The 15913-nt window shown below is 39.4% G+C and overlaps 1 protein-coding gene across 8 annotated transcripts in view; it reads right to left on the bottom strand.

Moving 5' to 3' along the window:
- Positions 1 to 15913, bottom strand: part of Pde8b (phosphodiesterase 8B) — a 233653-nt gene that overhangs the window by 202462 nt on the left and 15278 nt on the right. For 2 of the 8 annotated variants that reach the window (XM_048800169.1, XM_048800172.1), the window contains exon 1: positions 2189 to 2319. The exons of 3 other annotated variants lie outside the window; for them this stretch is intronic. The gene's annotated coding sequence lies outside the window, so the exon portion shown is untranslated. Of the gene's footprint in view, positions 1 to 1394; positions 1413 to 2188; positions 2320 to 15913 lie in introns of those variants that run through there. 3 more of the 8 variants (XM_048800173.1, XM_048800171.1, XM_048800166.1) reach the window with 3 other exon arrangements.

Raw genomic sequence — 15913 nt, 5'->3', positions numbered from 1 at the left:
TCTTCTAGTTGCTAATAATCGGGACTAATTTTCCCTCTAGTTTTTACTCCATTTGATCTGTAAGTAGCCTCTTGAGGGAAGCATTAAAACACATAGAATGGGTTCATTCATTATTCTTTACCTCACTAAACAAACACAGAGTGGCTAGAGTTGCCAGGTACTAAAGTGAGGTCCTTGCTACTCTGGAAGGAAAAAATGCCCAATTTCTCTTGAGCAACCAGAAAAAAAAGGACCACATAGTTCATGAGCAGTCATCATTCTGAACTACTGCCTCGGGTCTTCAAATGTCCTTTTCAGCAAAAAGGTAAAAGGATAGTCCTTCCTGATAACATCCCAATTTAATGCTATCACCAAAAATAACATTTTAATCCCTTGAAATGGCTCCTAAAGCTCACTTTATGTGTTAGGAAACGGAGCAGGGACCAAAAAGAGCAAAGTTATATAGAGTTCAGCATATGCCTTTGTAACAAACATGCAATCCAAAAATAATACCATCATGAATCCAGGTCTCTACTCTTTGATTATTCTCTGCCAATGAGGCACTGTTAACACACAATAATAAGAAAAGAAGATTGTTCCTTGCTTATACTAAGTGCTCAATATGTGGTATTTTTATTCTAATGATGATTATGATTACTACCAGAGAAACACTGCACCTACAAATAAACATCAGTTAAGTTTTATATTACAAAATCAGATGCTGTTTTTAAAAGATTAAGTTCATTAAAAGAAGCTTTTGGTCTTCCACACTGAAGTTAGCACACACTACCCCTTCTCTTCACTCCTCTACTGTGTGCTGACTTCATCCAATGAAGTCCAGAGCCTCCTCACACCAGGTCAACCGTTGAACAAGGTTTTTACTAGCAAATATTCAATTGTGTGTTGGCCAAAGAATCATGGAATGGTTCCCAATAATCTGCTGGCCATGTAAAGCTATGTCTATCTAACACTGAGTTATAGAGATGGATGCATGCAGTGGCGCACACCTGTAATTCCAGTGACTCAGGAGGCTGAGGCAAGAGGAGCACAAGTTCAAAGCCAGCCTCAGCAACTTAGCCAGGCCTTAGGTAACTTAAAGAGACCCTATCTAAAAATAAAACATAAAAAGGGTGGGGGGGGAGCTGTGGATGCAGCTTAGGGGTTAAGCACCACTATGTTCAATTCCTGATACAAAAAAAAACAAACAAACAACTGTCATAGAGACGTGTTTTTTTTTCCTCTGCACATTTTCTCTGCAAATTGTGCCATTGTCATTGTTTGTTATAAGGGAAAAGGCCCAATGTCCAAATTGACACAATGAAAATATTCTTAGATATATTAGTAGTTTGAAAACATATAGGACTGCACTATTAGAATAATAATTTTCCAAATGACATTAATAAATATCTACTTACTAATCATTAAAGTGTTTTTTCAACTTCCTCACAATTCCTCTTCCCAAAGATCAAATTTCTGTGCAAAATCTTCATCTTCAGAGAGCCGCACTGTACTAGAAACCATGTCCCATCACTGTAGCTTTGCTGACAATCCAAACTCATGGCTGGATTCTCTCATTTATGATCACAATACAGCCAACCCAGGGAAATGCAAAATCTACAAACAGGTTCCACATTGCTCCTCTATCTCTTCCTACCTCTCACTGAAAACACAAACACTCTCATTCATTCACAAATCCCTGCGCTAGATCCCTGTGTTGAGATTCCAGCCGGCCTGACTGGCTTTCCCAGGTAACAATCTGAATAGGAGGCACTACCATATCCTGGTACTGGGTCTGCATCAGTTACCTACAAGGCATGCAAATCCAGCTCGGCGGATCTCATTCAGCTGGACTTGCCCTGAATGCTGTCAATGATATATACCCAACCCCGCTGCTGCATACTCCCGAGCCACAGCCTTCCTCCCCCAGTGAGAAACAGGCCACCCCGACTGCTTCCCACTGCGCTCCTTTCTCCATCTGGCCCCAAGATCAGTTTAGGTCTCTTCGTCAACCCCTCTGGGGGTCTTTTTCAGTCCCCATTTCTTGGGTCCTTATCACCCCCTCAAATGAAAAGTAAACTCCTCAGTGACAGTCTCCCCAAACCAGCCGCGTCACGGCCCCTCAACTCCACCGGAGCCCCCTGCCCGTGGGAACCCTGCTCAGACGGGGCGGGCGGACCCCCACCAGTCGGTGTCAGCGCCCAGCATTTACCTTGACGCTGGTGTAGCTGGTCTGGGTCTCCGCCTCCGCGCTGCTGCAGCAGTGACGCCTCCGGCCCCTGCAGGTGGTCGCGGCTGGGGCTACGGAGCCCGCGCTGCTANTGGGCAGAGCGTGCCCCCGCCTCTCGTCTTGGCCCCGGGCCCCAGGGCGCAGCAACTGGCACCACGCCTTAGCGCCCTCCCCTCCTGCTCCTCTGTCCAGAGGCCTGTCCCTTCTGCACCCATCCCGACGCCGCCCCCTAGTGCCTCAGTCCCTAGTCCCCTGCAGGCACACACCCTTGGCCAAGCCCTGAAGGGCTGGGTAGCCTGAGTAGGACCTCAATAAGTCCTCACTTTTTTTTAGCACATCCCGGAGCAAAATAGGTTGTCCCTCCTGAAATAATAGGGACCCCACAACCCAGGCCCACCCAACTGATTTACTTGCCTATCAAAACACTCAGGTGAAGGTGATGAAGGGGAGACCTCACACTTCCAGAATACAATCCTTTTTTGTTCAACCCCCACTGGCACCCCACCTTCCCACATACTCTGAAGGCTTAAGTTGGATGGTGGCCCAGGCTTCAGAAGCCCATTCCCTGTCTACTCATCATTTGGAAGTTCATGCCAAGGAATGGGAAGGCCCTGCAGAGGAATGAATCCTTAAACACAGCTGTGGAAATCCAAATTTCCACAGAAGATTCAAGGGAAGAGCAGAAAAAAAGCTGTCTGCATGCTTCTTGGTTTTCTCTCCCTGAGTTTTGACCTCTTCCTTGGATGTCACTAAATTTTCACCCTGACTTCTACCCCATGGAGCCTCCAGTTTTGAACAGCTCTTTGTCACACCCTGGGCTAAACAGTCAAAAATGCCTTCCTTCACTCGACCAAGCTTCATTGCAAGAGAATAAGAATGCCTTTAGAAACAAGGCTGCTGTTCCTTCTCTCCCTGATGTGAATTCTGGGTTACAGCTGTCAGGAACCATTGCCCACTTACTCATGGGCTTCTTCAGTAGTTCCTGCCACAGCCACAGTGACACAAGGGAGATACTGAGATGGTCTACTCAAGGACTTTATCTAGAATTGCTTATAAGGCCAAAAGCAAAACCACAAAGTCTTGATGCAAAGCCCAAAGTAGTAAGTATTCAATTAGAAATAGTGTCTTCATTTTTCTCGTCCTTTCCCCATACCATCAACTCTTGAAGTGACCCATTGAAGACTTAGAATGATGGCTTCTAACCTTCATAGAAAAGCAAGATATCACTCCCAATCTCAAAATCAGATAGGGAAGGGGAAAGTTAGTCTAACTTTATTCTTTTACTTTTACTTCTCTATTCAGCTTTTTTGTTTTCTTTTTCTTTTAATGACAGGAAAAACTTCATTTGGAAAAAGTCTACGCTACATTTTCTAATGTACAAGCAAATTGTTCATATTATTTCTGCACAGATTGACTTCCCCAAGAAGCAGATTCAGAAATGGTATTTAACAGGCAGAATATTTATTAGAAAGTGCTCTTGTAATCAACTTTTGTGAAAGGACAGAAAGCAAGAGGAGGGAGGGGAAAGTTTAAGCAGAGAGAAAACTGACCTAGCCTCCGGCTTCCCTGCAGGAAGGCTTCTGAAAATGGGATGATACTTAGGAGTGTCCTAGACGGAGAGAATAAACCTATATAGGCCCACACCCATGTGGATTGTGGATGGGTTATTAAGAGCAGACCACTTCAGTGACCTTGGGCAAGCTGGCTCTCTTCAACTGAGGCACTCCCCTTACAAATCAGCACCTGAGCCAAGGGTTTTCTGCTGGCAGCACTCCCAGTAGCTGGAAGGGTAAGTCAGTCCTTTCCCGGCATCTCAACTTCCCCCATGGTTTCCTTGCTGGCTGCCGAGGGGCCATGCCTATAAGAACACCACATTAAATGGTCCAGACAGATATGGGACAATCATTCATTTAAAACTAAACCTGATAGCTACCATCTGTTCTACTTCCAAGGGACCATTTAGGACCTAAGCAAACAATATCAGAGCTAGATTATAAAAACACTGGTCTCCATTCTAATCCCTGGTGTAATGTTAAAAGTCAGGAGTTAATCATTCCTAAAGCTCATCTGTGATTCTCTCCTATGCACCCATTGCAGTCATTAACCTTCATGGAGCTGATGGTGGCAGCTTTAACATACTGAAACTTAGAGCCATAATTCTCATGCCACATGTCTACATTTTCAGTTTTCTTGAGGAATTACTCAAGAAACTACCCAGAGAAGAGAAGAGCACCAGCCACTTCCTGAGGCTTTTGAAGGCAAGACTATAATTTTAAAAATAGAACTTATAACCAATCTTTTGGTAGAGACTATTAGGAGCTAAATCACGAAGGTACAAGTCATTTAGTAACAAATTTAGGATGAACTTTCCACATTAAAAATAAATGGGGGAGCCAGGCATAATGGTGCATGTCTGTAGTCCCAGTGACTAGGAAGACTGAGACAGGAGGATCGAAAGTTCATGGCCAGTCTCAGCAATTTAGCAAGGCCCTAAACTACTTAGAATTGTCTCAGAATTTTTTAAAAAATAAAAAGGGCTGAGGGATATAATTCAGTGATCAAGCACACCTAGGTTAAATCCCCAGTACCCTAAATAAATAAATAAATGGGGCTGGGAATGTAGCTCAGTGGTAATATGTAGCATACACAAGTTTGATCACCAGCAGTCAAAAAATATATATAATAATAATAAGCCTTGGGGAAACAGATAACGCCAACATAGTTAGTTAGTGAATAGGACTGAGTTGCTTTAGTGGGTGTTATGATTTTGATAGCGCATCTGTGAGACAATGAAAGAAAGTGTAGAGGTAAAATGATTGGATTTAAGAGCCTTAACCTAATCAGTGCATTAATTCACTGATAGGGATTAACTGGGTGATAACATAGGCAGGTAGGGTGTAGCTAAAAGAGATGGGTTGTTAGGGGCGTAGCTTTGGGGCATATATTTTGTCAGTGGTGAAGGGAATCTCTCTCTCTTTGCTTCCTGGTGCCATATTCCCAGCTGCTTTTCTCCACCACACACTGTGCCATGATATTCTGCCTTACCTCAGGCCCTGAGGAATGACATTGACCATTGATGGACTGAGACCTCTGAAACCATGAGCACCCAATAAATTCTTCCTCCTCCAAAACTGTTCTTCTTAGATCTTCTGGTTGCAGCAACAAAATAAGCTGACTAAAATAGTGGGTTAATTGCACACTTTATATTGGGACCAGTGTCTTTTGCTGAAAGTCAATTCTTCGAAAGAAAAGAAGATGAAAGAAGAAATGCACTAGATATACATTTTTCCTCCTATTTCCAAAGCAGCAATAGCTCAAGCAGCTTCCACTGCCAATTCTGGCTTAGTGAAAGGAAAAAATAATATATCCCTATAATCTCCACCAAGTGTTCTCAGTGGGAATATGCAACCTGCCCCCATTGCTGGAACAGATCTGATCGATGAAACTTGCACAAACGTGGAAGTGGAGGAGAAATGATTTCACTAAAATCATTTCCCCAGCTTAGTTCTGAGTCCTGAGTTCTTGCCTATATAAATGATTTCTGAACTGATTCCCATGTAACTACTTCAGTGCATCCCAGGACGACAGCAAAGTCTACAATCTCAGACACTGCAGATATAATTTAGACCCAAGTTACAGAACAAGGCCAAGAAACCCAACATTATTTTAAAAAAAATTTAATTAAGTGGGGAAAAATTTAGCAACATGTCCAAGAAACAAATCATAAGAAAGAAAACCAAATTAGAAATGTATTTAAAAATCTAAACCTCAGATATATCCAAAGTCAGCTGAATGGCTTTTATGTTTTATAATGATATTAAGTAAGAGCTTACTTCAAAATTATGACCCAGAGTCATTGCAAGATACTGAACAAGTAAGGTCCATTCCAATTCTAAAATGGTAAGAATCTTCCAAAATTTCTCTAAAGAAACAGAAAATGTGATTAATACATTTTCACTGATTTTTTAACCACAGAGGTTAAAGCTATAGCAGCTATCTGACTCATCTTTGAATAACCAAACATTTAAGCAACCAATCAACCTTACCAAGCTTCTGAGTTCAGACCATGTTCCTAATGGTGGAATTTATTGGGAATCTAACCACCTGATAAGTGAAATGATACCGTTTATTAAGCAGACCAGTACAACGAAAAGTGCATTGAACTCTGAGTGAGAAGGGTGAATATGAAACCTGGTTTTTCATTTTAGAGCTGTATAACCTTGGACAAGTCACTTAACCTCGAGATTTTCTAGAAAATCCCCAAAGTTTCTAAATCATCAATATTCAAGACACCATAAAAGTTTTTGTCTTTTTATGAAGTATTTTAAGTTAGAACTATGAGGTGTTTTTTTGTTTTTGAGAGAGCAATCCCAAACCAAATAGTACATCAGAATCATCCTGAGGAAATTGTCAGAAATACAACAGTTCCCTAGTCCTATCCTAAAGACTTGGATTCAGATATTCAGGAATGGATGTAGCAGGTGTCCTTTTGAAGAAAATGAATCCAGCATGGCCTCTCCACAGTCTCCTTTGGGGAGAAGAGTAAAGGTTGAAATCCTTACAAATGCCTAGGAGCCTCTACACAATCGGGCACCTGCCAAACTCTCACTGATCTCTCTTCCTTCTTGCCCTCACTCTCTGCTCCAAATACACACGCCTCCCTGCTGTCTCTCCAGGAAATTCAACGTTCCCCAGGAGCTGTCCCCTCTGCCAGTTAGGCAGTTGCGTCCATACTTGCCTGGCTAACGTCCTCACTTCCTTTAAATCTCTGTTCAGATGTCCCCTACTCAATGCAGCCTATCCCCATCTTCTATTTAAAATTGAATGAGTGTAAGGTTACATGAATCTCTCCTCAAAATATTCTTAGCTAATTATCTTTTCTTTTATGGACTTCCAGAGACGCTTTTTCCCCTAAACAAGTAAAAGATGGAAAAATTGAAGAAGGTAGAGAATCAGAGATGGAGGAAGTCAGAGAAATTAATGCATACACATTTACAAAGAAAATACAGAATCAGATACACTGAGACAGAGGCAAAAAGAAAATAAAAGTCTAAGAAAGACACACAGCCATTTTTATGGTAAAATAGCCATACCAAGAGAGTTTATAGATGCAACTTTTTAAAGAGAGTAAAAGTGAGTTGTATTTTTAATTATAGTTTCATTACTTCTTGGTTCTTCTGCCAAAGACCAAATGAAATTAAGGAGAGGATTTGGCCCATGGGAGAATTTTCTCTTGGCAGATGTAGAAAATGCAAATAGAGAAGATGGAAGTAGAGATTCAGCCAACATCTGATTCCCTTAGGTCAACATCATTGAACATGGATTGCACTGAATGCTGGTTCCTGCATAGGACAAAATTGATCTATCTGTTCTTCCCATTTATAAGAACACCACAGGAAGGGACTGGATCAGCCCCAAGAGGGACTTCAGAAGACCCTTGCTCCTCACCCAGAATTCCCTTGGACCCAAACAATCAGGCTATGAGGTATGGAACATTCATTTCCAAGAGTTTTATAAGCACATTTCACAAAATGAGTCATGAAAAGACATAGAAATGAAACACAAGGTACAGTCCAACTAGAAAGGAGCTTATAGGGCAATCAAGGATATGAATTTAGAAGAAAATAACAGAACATAATACATGGGTATCAAAGTGCAAGAGCAAAAATGAGCAGCCCTGTCAATTCCTTTATGGGAGTTATGATACTTGGAGAAGGTTTGCTGGAGAAAGAGGCTTGTCATCCTCCTGAACCAGGATAACTTTTTAGTCAGAGGAAACATTGTGAACAACCTTAGTGGGACCAGAATCAGTGAGCAGATCAGACAAGTGGACAGCAACTCCTGAAGTAAGGATAATAAAACTTAAAGATGGAAGACCTGAAGCTTCTATATGTACAAGTCACTTTAGTTTCTACCACCCTTCTGGAAACACCCTGTGTGAAAATCCAATTTAGAATACAAACCATTGTCTAGAAAAAGAAAGTTTTGTTTGCCAAATTATTAAATGTTGGCTTTTTTTCAAATAGTAAACTCCATGCTCCTTTAATACTCTTATATAGTGTTTTGAGTTTTTTAGGTATGCTTAGTCAGGGTACAAATTACAAATTCACACCAAATTTTTAAAAATATATATAATGTATAAGACAAGCACAAGGCATATTTGTTTCTAAATTAGTGTGAGATTTTCTAAATGCCTCATGGGTAATTTTTTTTTTCAGTGCTGAGGAGGATTAAAAATTTTTTTCAATGCCTCACACATGCTAAATAAGCGCTCTACTAACTGAGCCGCGCACATCTTGCTAGGCATACACCATCCATTCTAAAAGATCTCATCATACTATGTGATGCTAAGTTCATTCATTCATTCATTCATTCAGCAAATATTAATTGAATGCCTACCATGCATCAGATACTAAATAAACACTAGGGAACAAGTCAGAAATAGTCTCTGTTTCAATTTTGGGAGGATGAAAGGACAAACAATAGAATTCTCTGATGGTCATAAAGGGATTTTAAAATGCTGATGTGACAGAGACTAGGGTAAAGTTATGGAAGTTTTCTTAGAGAAGATGACACATAGGTTAAGATTCTCAGAAAACTTTTTCAAAGGGAGTCTTCATTCATTCCTTTTTTCATCTACCCATCCATCCATTCATTCAATGAGAAAACTGAGTACCACCACTGTGCCCACACAGGGAAGGATACAAAGAAGTAAAATACTCAATACTCACCCTCAGACAGTCTGGCCAGGAACACAGACATACACACAAAAGAAATGTGTTAACATTTGCTTTCAACTAAAAATCCAAGCCCAGAAAGAAAGATCACTGTGGGTGGAAGTAATGTCACTGAGGAGATAGTGTGTGGCTCCTGGAAGAATGACAGTGTTTAAAAATGCAGAAAAAAAAGGACATTCCAGGGAAGACAATGCACAGGAAAGCCTATAGGTAGGAACACCGATTGACTGCTTGAAGAACAATGAAGGAGATGATTCAAAATGCTTTGTGGGGTCTAAGAACAGCATTGTTTTGGCTGACAAGGTATGGTGTTACCAGGGAAGCAAATGTCAGACTATGGAGTTTGACTAAACTCTAGTCATTGGAAATCACTCTAGTTTTTAATAAGACTGTAACTTAAAAGTTCTATTTCACTGAGATGAATCTGGTTGCATACTCAAGGGCAGTGAAGGGAGTCAGTAATGAGGACCAAGAAGGAGCTATAATAATTCGGAAATGGCACCTGTAATCCTAGCTTCTTGGGACACTAAGGCGAGAGGATTGCAAATTCAAGGCCAGTCTCATCAACTTAGTGAGAATCTGTCTCAAAATAAAAATTAAAAGAGCTAGGCATGTAGCTCAGTAGTAAATCACCCCTAGGTTCAATCTTCAGTACCAAAACACAAAAACAAAAAATCAACAAAAAATAATTCAGAAATAGGATAATAGGGATCGTTATGAACTGAATTTTATCTTTTTAAAATCCATATGCTGGAACCCTAATCTTCAAGGTGACTATATTTGAATTAATTTACCTTGAAGGAGATAATTAAGGTTAAATGAGATCATAAAGGTGAGGCCCTTGTCCAACAGGACTGGTGTCCTTATAAGAAAAGGAAGAGACCCCAGAGCTGCATGCACACAGCCAGAAGAAGGGCCTCGTGAACTCACAGAGACAGCACCATCAGCAATCCCAGGAGGAAGGCCTTGTCCACCCTGCTGGCACTTTGATGGTACATTTCCAGGCTACAGATGTGTGAGAACATAAGTTTCTATTGTCTAAGCCACCCAGTCTGTGGTATTTTGTTATGGAACCCCTAGGGGATATCAAGTAGATGAAATGTGTGGGCATAGAGGTGAAAGGGGAGGGAATTATACAGACCTTACCAAGAATAAATCCTGGGATCTGACACTGATTCAGTGAGGGGACAGGAAGCTGGTGATATTGAAAGCAATTGCAAAATTCCTTAGATAGGTAGGATAATGGGTGAGAATGGGGAGTACTCTCAGGAGAAATGAGCCTCTTCTATATAAGGGATTCTTCCCCTGGATTTGCACTTTTGGGGTCCAGAAGCTTGAGTCTAGAAACCAGAAAGTGTCCATTGAAGTATCTCCAGAATATAACTACAACACGAGAGACACAAGGCCAAGAATCACTTTTAAGTCCACGGCTGGATCTCTAGTACTTAAAACCAGAAATAATACGTTTCAGTATTTGTTGAAAGAATCATGAAGACAGTTCGATGTGTTAGCCTCCAGGTCCTCCTCACCAACAAGCATATGGCCCACCCTTCCCCCACATGGTTAAGACAACCAGATGGTTGCCAAGACTTTCGTGGGCTTCCCTACAGTCAGGCCCACACATGGATGTTAGTTTCTTGCTTCCTGTCAGGATGACTAAAGTCAGCCTTTGAAACTTTTGCCTCAAAAAAAAAAAAAAAAAAAGCTTCTGAGCCCTGGGATTTGACTTCTTCACTAGCTCCAGGTGCCTCCATGCTGTAGCTTCGCCTGAGGGCCCAGCATTAGCACCTTCTGTTCATCTGGTGTTTTAATCTTCTCACTTTGGCTGCTGGGACTGTGAAAGGAGGTATTCTAGAAGCCTTCTGGCAGAAAGTCTCTTCCTTCTTGGAGTTTGACATTTGCTCTGCAGCATGGCACTTTCCCATGTTACTCCACTAAATATCTCCAAGGCAGCAGTAGCTGGGGACACAAGTGATCACTTCTTCATTCCTCATATTACGTGGCTTATACTCTAATGCACAAAAATGGATTGAGTCATGTGCAGGAGGAGCTTTCCAGGTTCTCCACACCGATGGCTATCAAATTTTAGCAAATTGTCAGTTACCTAAAACACAGACTGCAAAGTCTGAGAATTTGAGTTTCTCACTCATTCCCAAGTGATGCAAATTCCACTCATCTAGGGATCACACTTTGAAAATCAGTGCTACACACAAAGTAAGATAATACAAAATAAAAACAATGACACAAACGCAACCCCTCACTTATGATATTTTATTTTCTGAAACATAATATAACATATACTTAGCAGCACAATTCACAATAGCTAAACTGTGGAACCAACCTAGATGCCCTTCAGTAGATGAATGGAAAGGGAAACTTTGGTATATATCCACAATGAATATTACTCAGCATTAAAAGAGAATAAAAACATGGCATGTGCAGGAAATGGATGGAGTTGGAGAATATAATGCTAAGTGAAGTAAGCCAATTCCAAGAAATCAAAGGCTGAATGTTTTCTTTCATATGAAGATGCTGACTTACAATGGTGATGGGGCTTGGGGGAGCAGGGGAGGAATGGAGGAACATTAGATAGGGCAAAGGGGAGGGAGGGGAGTGGAGGGGGCAAGGGGGTAGGAATGATGGTGGAATGAGATGGACATCATTACCCTAATTACATGTATGAAAACAGGAATGGTGTGAAAATACGTTGTGTTCCACCAGTGACTTGAAAATTTGTGTTTTATATGTGTAATATGAAATGAATTGCATTCTGCTGTCATATATAACAAATTAGAATAAATAAATAATTTAATTTTAAAAAAGGAAGTAACAGCTATTCCTCAGTGGGAACCAGAATGTTCTAAATATCTTCTAACCAAAACAAAAATGCTGGGATTAGAAGTAAAAGAATCATTAATAACTCTTATAGTAAAACTATTGCTTTGCTTTCATCCCCAGGATCTAGTTTTTCACTAATTTACTTTCTCAGTTTATTTATTTCATTTTAAAAGTCAATGTGCATATAAAAATTGTGTGTGTGTGTGTGTGTGTGTGTGTGTTTATTTAAACCTGAAGCTTCATTACACAAAGGACTACCATAGAGCACTATCATTTGGCAATTTACAAGGAATGAAAGGTTATGGATTTCAGGAATTTGTCTCCCCAGGAACTTTGAAGGACAAATTTTTAATACTCTTGATCCTTTCTGAAAACAGTGAGTGGGGGTGGGGGAGGGATAGGTTTACGTATACTCCAACAGAACTATATACGTTTCCAGGAGACTGCTTGATTTTCTTTTTCTTTATATAGAGAGTTTAAACCTGGAAAGACAAAAGTCCACTATCCTTTGGGAATAATAAAGTTCTAGAAAGCAGAGATAGAGATGGGAGGCGAATGGTTCCCCAGTGTGAATTCCATACAGTGTATGTATACAGACAAAATTGAATAATAGTAATAATGGCATCATTTTGAAAATAACTTCCTGTGTTATGATCTTGTACTTTGCATGTATTATTTATGTATACTTCTCTTGTGATTTTACCCTTTAGAGATGAAATTTTTCAATATCTTTCTGTTTACCATTAACCTGAATTCCCACCTACCTTGGTTAAGTAATTACTTGCTTTCTGCTGAGCATGGAACCATCAAACTTTTATAGATTATAAAAATCTTATAGGCCTTTAAAGAAGAAAAATAGCTAATGCCAAATTCATTTCTTTTCTCACTGAAATCTGAAAGATAAGATTCAGATCCTTTATAACAGGGATTCTAATCTTACTTAAGTCACCATCATCAGCTTTAAAGAGAAAAAGAAACCAACTTTTTAGACTTTTGAAGTGAAAGTGACATATTGGGAGATATATATATATATAATATATATCAAATAATGATATATATATGAATTATCTTTTGTTGTTACATATCATATATATCAAATATATATCAAATAATTATATATATATATTTATATATGAATTATCTTTTGTTGTTAAATTAATGTGTTAACTTTGCATCACTGTGACCAAAATACCTGACAAGAACAACTTAGAAGAGGAAAGGTTTATTTCATCTCATGGTTTCAGAGTTCAGTCCATGGGCAGCTAGCTCCAAGGCAGAAACATCATGGCAGAAAAATGTGATAAAGGAAAGCTGTCAGCTCATGGCAGCTGGAAAGCAGAAAGAGAAAGAGGAACCAAGGACAAGATAAAATCCCCATGGGCATGCCCCCAGTGACCTACTTCTTTCAGTTACCTATAGTTACCACCCAGTAGTCAATTCAAATTATTAATCCATCAAATAGATTAACCCACTCAAGAGGACAGAGAGTCCTCAAGATCCAAACATTGCCTAAAAGTACCATCTCTGGACCTTGCTGCATTGTGGACAATATTTTAGCACATAAACTTGTTGCGAGACATTCAGGATCCAAATCATAACAAATAAGAAATCAAGCTGGTCTTTAAGATTTTCCTTCTCTTAACACTTTTGTAAGAGATGGAGCTAAACCACAAATTCTATACCTTTCCAAGATGTTTTAAGCATTAAGTTGCAGAAAGTTCTGTAAAAATCTCATGGCCCACTACAATTCAGATGGCATGACTTTTCACATTAATTGCATTTTTAATATCCTGTTTCTGACTGTGTATACAAGTGATTATAAAACATATAATAATGAGTTAGAAATGTACCTACCAGTAACCTACCATTTTGAGAAATATAGGAAGCAAGACTATTGGCCATTCATAGAATTCCTGCTATGAGGAACTTAGAAATTCTGCTAGAGATTAATATCCAGAATATATAAAGAACTCAAAAATACCAAAAAAAAAAAAAAAAAAAACCACCCACCACCAATTAATGGGCAAAATAAACTAAATAGACCCTTCTCAAAAGAAGAAATAAAAATGATCAACAAATATTTGAAAAAATGTTCAAATATCCCCAGCAATTATGGAAATGCAAATCAAAACTACACTGAAATTTCATCTCATTCTGGTTAGAATGGCAATCATCAAGAATACTAAATGCTAGCAAGGATGGGGGGAAAAAGATACACTCATACATTATTGGTGGGATTGCAAATTAGTATAACCACTTTGGAAAGCAGTGTTGAGATTCCTCAAAAAACTAGGAATGGAACCACCAGCTATCCCACTCTTCAGTATTTATCCAAAAGAATTGAAATCAGCAAACGGTAGTGATACAGACATATCAATGTTTACAGCAGCACAATTCACTATAGCTAAATAATGGCACAAGCTTAGGTGCCCATCAACAGATGAATGAATAAAGAAAAGAGGTATATATGCAAATGGTCTTCTACTTGGCCATAAAGAAGAATAAAATTATGGCATTTGCTAGTAAATAAATAAAACTAGAGCACATCATGCTAAGTGAAGTAAACCAGATTCAAAAAGTCAAGGGTTGAATGTTTTCTCTCATATGTGGAAGCTAGACCAAAATAAGGGAGGAAAAATGGGAGGAATCCCATAAAAATACAGAGATCAGTAGAGCAGAGGAAGGGGATTGAGGGGGAGGTAGGAGGGACAGGGAAGGAGAGGAACAGTGGAATGAAATTGGCCAAATTATGCAATGTACATATACAAATATACCACAGTGAATTTCACCTTTAGACAAACCTATAAAGCACTAATTTTAAGAAACTATAAATAAACAGAAGGAAGACCAGTACAGTAGAGGAAAGAGAACAGGGGGAGGAAGGAGGGGAGAAAAGGGGGAAATACTAGAAACTGAAGTGGAGCAAATTATTCTCCATGCATGTATGATTATGTCAGAATGAACCCCAACAGCATATATAACTATAATGTACTACTAAAAACCATGTTTATATATATATACACACACACACCCATATATATAAACATACATATACATATGTGAATGTATATATGTGTTTGTGTGTGTGTGTGTGTGTGTGTGTATTCATTCCCCTGGAAAGTTTGAAAAACCATTTAAGAACCTAAATATTATTTAAAATGTCACATCAGCCCAATTTGGATTGGGTGGGTAGGAAAAGGAAACTAAGTCATAGGAACCATAATGGGAAAACAAAAATTCTGTAATGACAAATGAAAACAATGGATTACAATTCTTCCAAATTGTTTGGCATATCCATTGCTTGTGTATGTGTGTGCTGTGCTTGTCTGTGTATGTGCATGCTTGTATGTGTGTGTGTGTGTGTGTGCAAGAAGAATGAATAAAAGAGCACAAACATCTCTGAGTATACCTTCAAGCAGAATAACTGTGTGTGTGTGTGTGTGTGTGTGTGTCTGAACCCAGGACCTAGCACATGCAACGTAAGCATTCTACCACTGAGTTATAACCCCAATCTTAGAATATCATCTTAAGATGGCAACCTTTTGCCTTTTTATATAGGATCATGAATAAAATTTTCATTTGTTTCTGGCCATGAAGAAAAAACATGAGCCAAATTTACCCTCCTTCTATTAACAACTAGCAAAATCAGATAAAATATATTAAAAACTATTATCAAACATTAGAAAATAGGTAGCTCAAGACTGCTGTTCATGAGAAAAGGGAAATGAGATATACAATGTGATTATCCCAGCATTCAACCTGAAGGCAAATTCTACACCTCAGAACAAGGAAGGAATTCCAAGAAGAGCACAGTGACTGACAAGAGAAGACTGAGATCAGAGCTTATGTGGCTAGAAGTCATGGTGCAGAGTTTCAAAATGAGGGAGCCTCATGTAAAAGAAAGAACATAGAGAGGCACTTGAGAGTTTATTAAATACTAAGAAATGCACAAGTAGAATGACATTCCACTGATCAGGAAGATCAAGAAGAGAGTCACTAGGGGCTGGGGATGTGGCTCAAGTGGTAGCGCACTCACCTGGCATGTGCGGGGTGCTGGGTTTGATCCTCAGCACCACGTTAAAAAAATAAAAATAAAATAAAGATGTTGTGTCCACCGAAAACTAAAAAATAA

Source organism: Marmota marmota, unplaced genomic scaffold, assembly GCF_001458135.2.
Source record: "Marmota marmota marmota unplaced genomic scaffold, marMar, whole genome shotgun sequence".
In the NCBI taxonomy this organism is placed as follows: Eukaryota; Metazoa; Chordata; class Mammalia; order Rodentia; family Sciuridae; genus Marmota; species Marmota marmota.
Note: the sequence above shows the minus strand (reverse complement) of the source record. Positions and strands in the feature narration are given on the sequence as shown.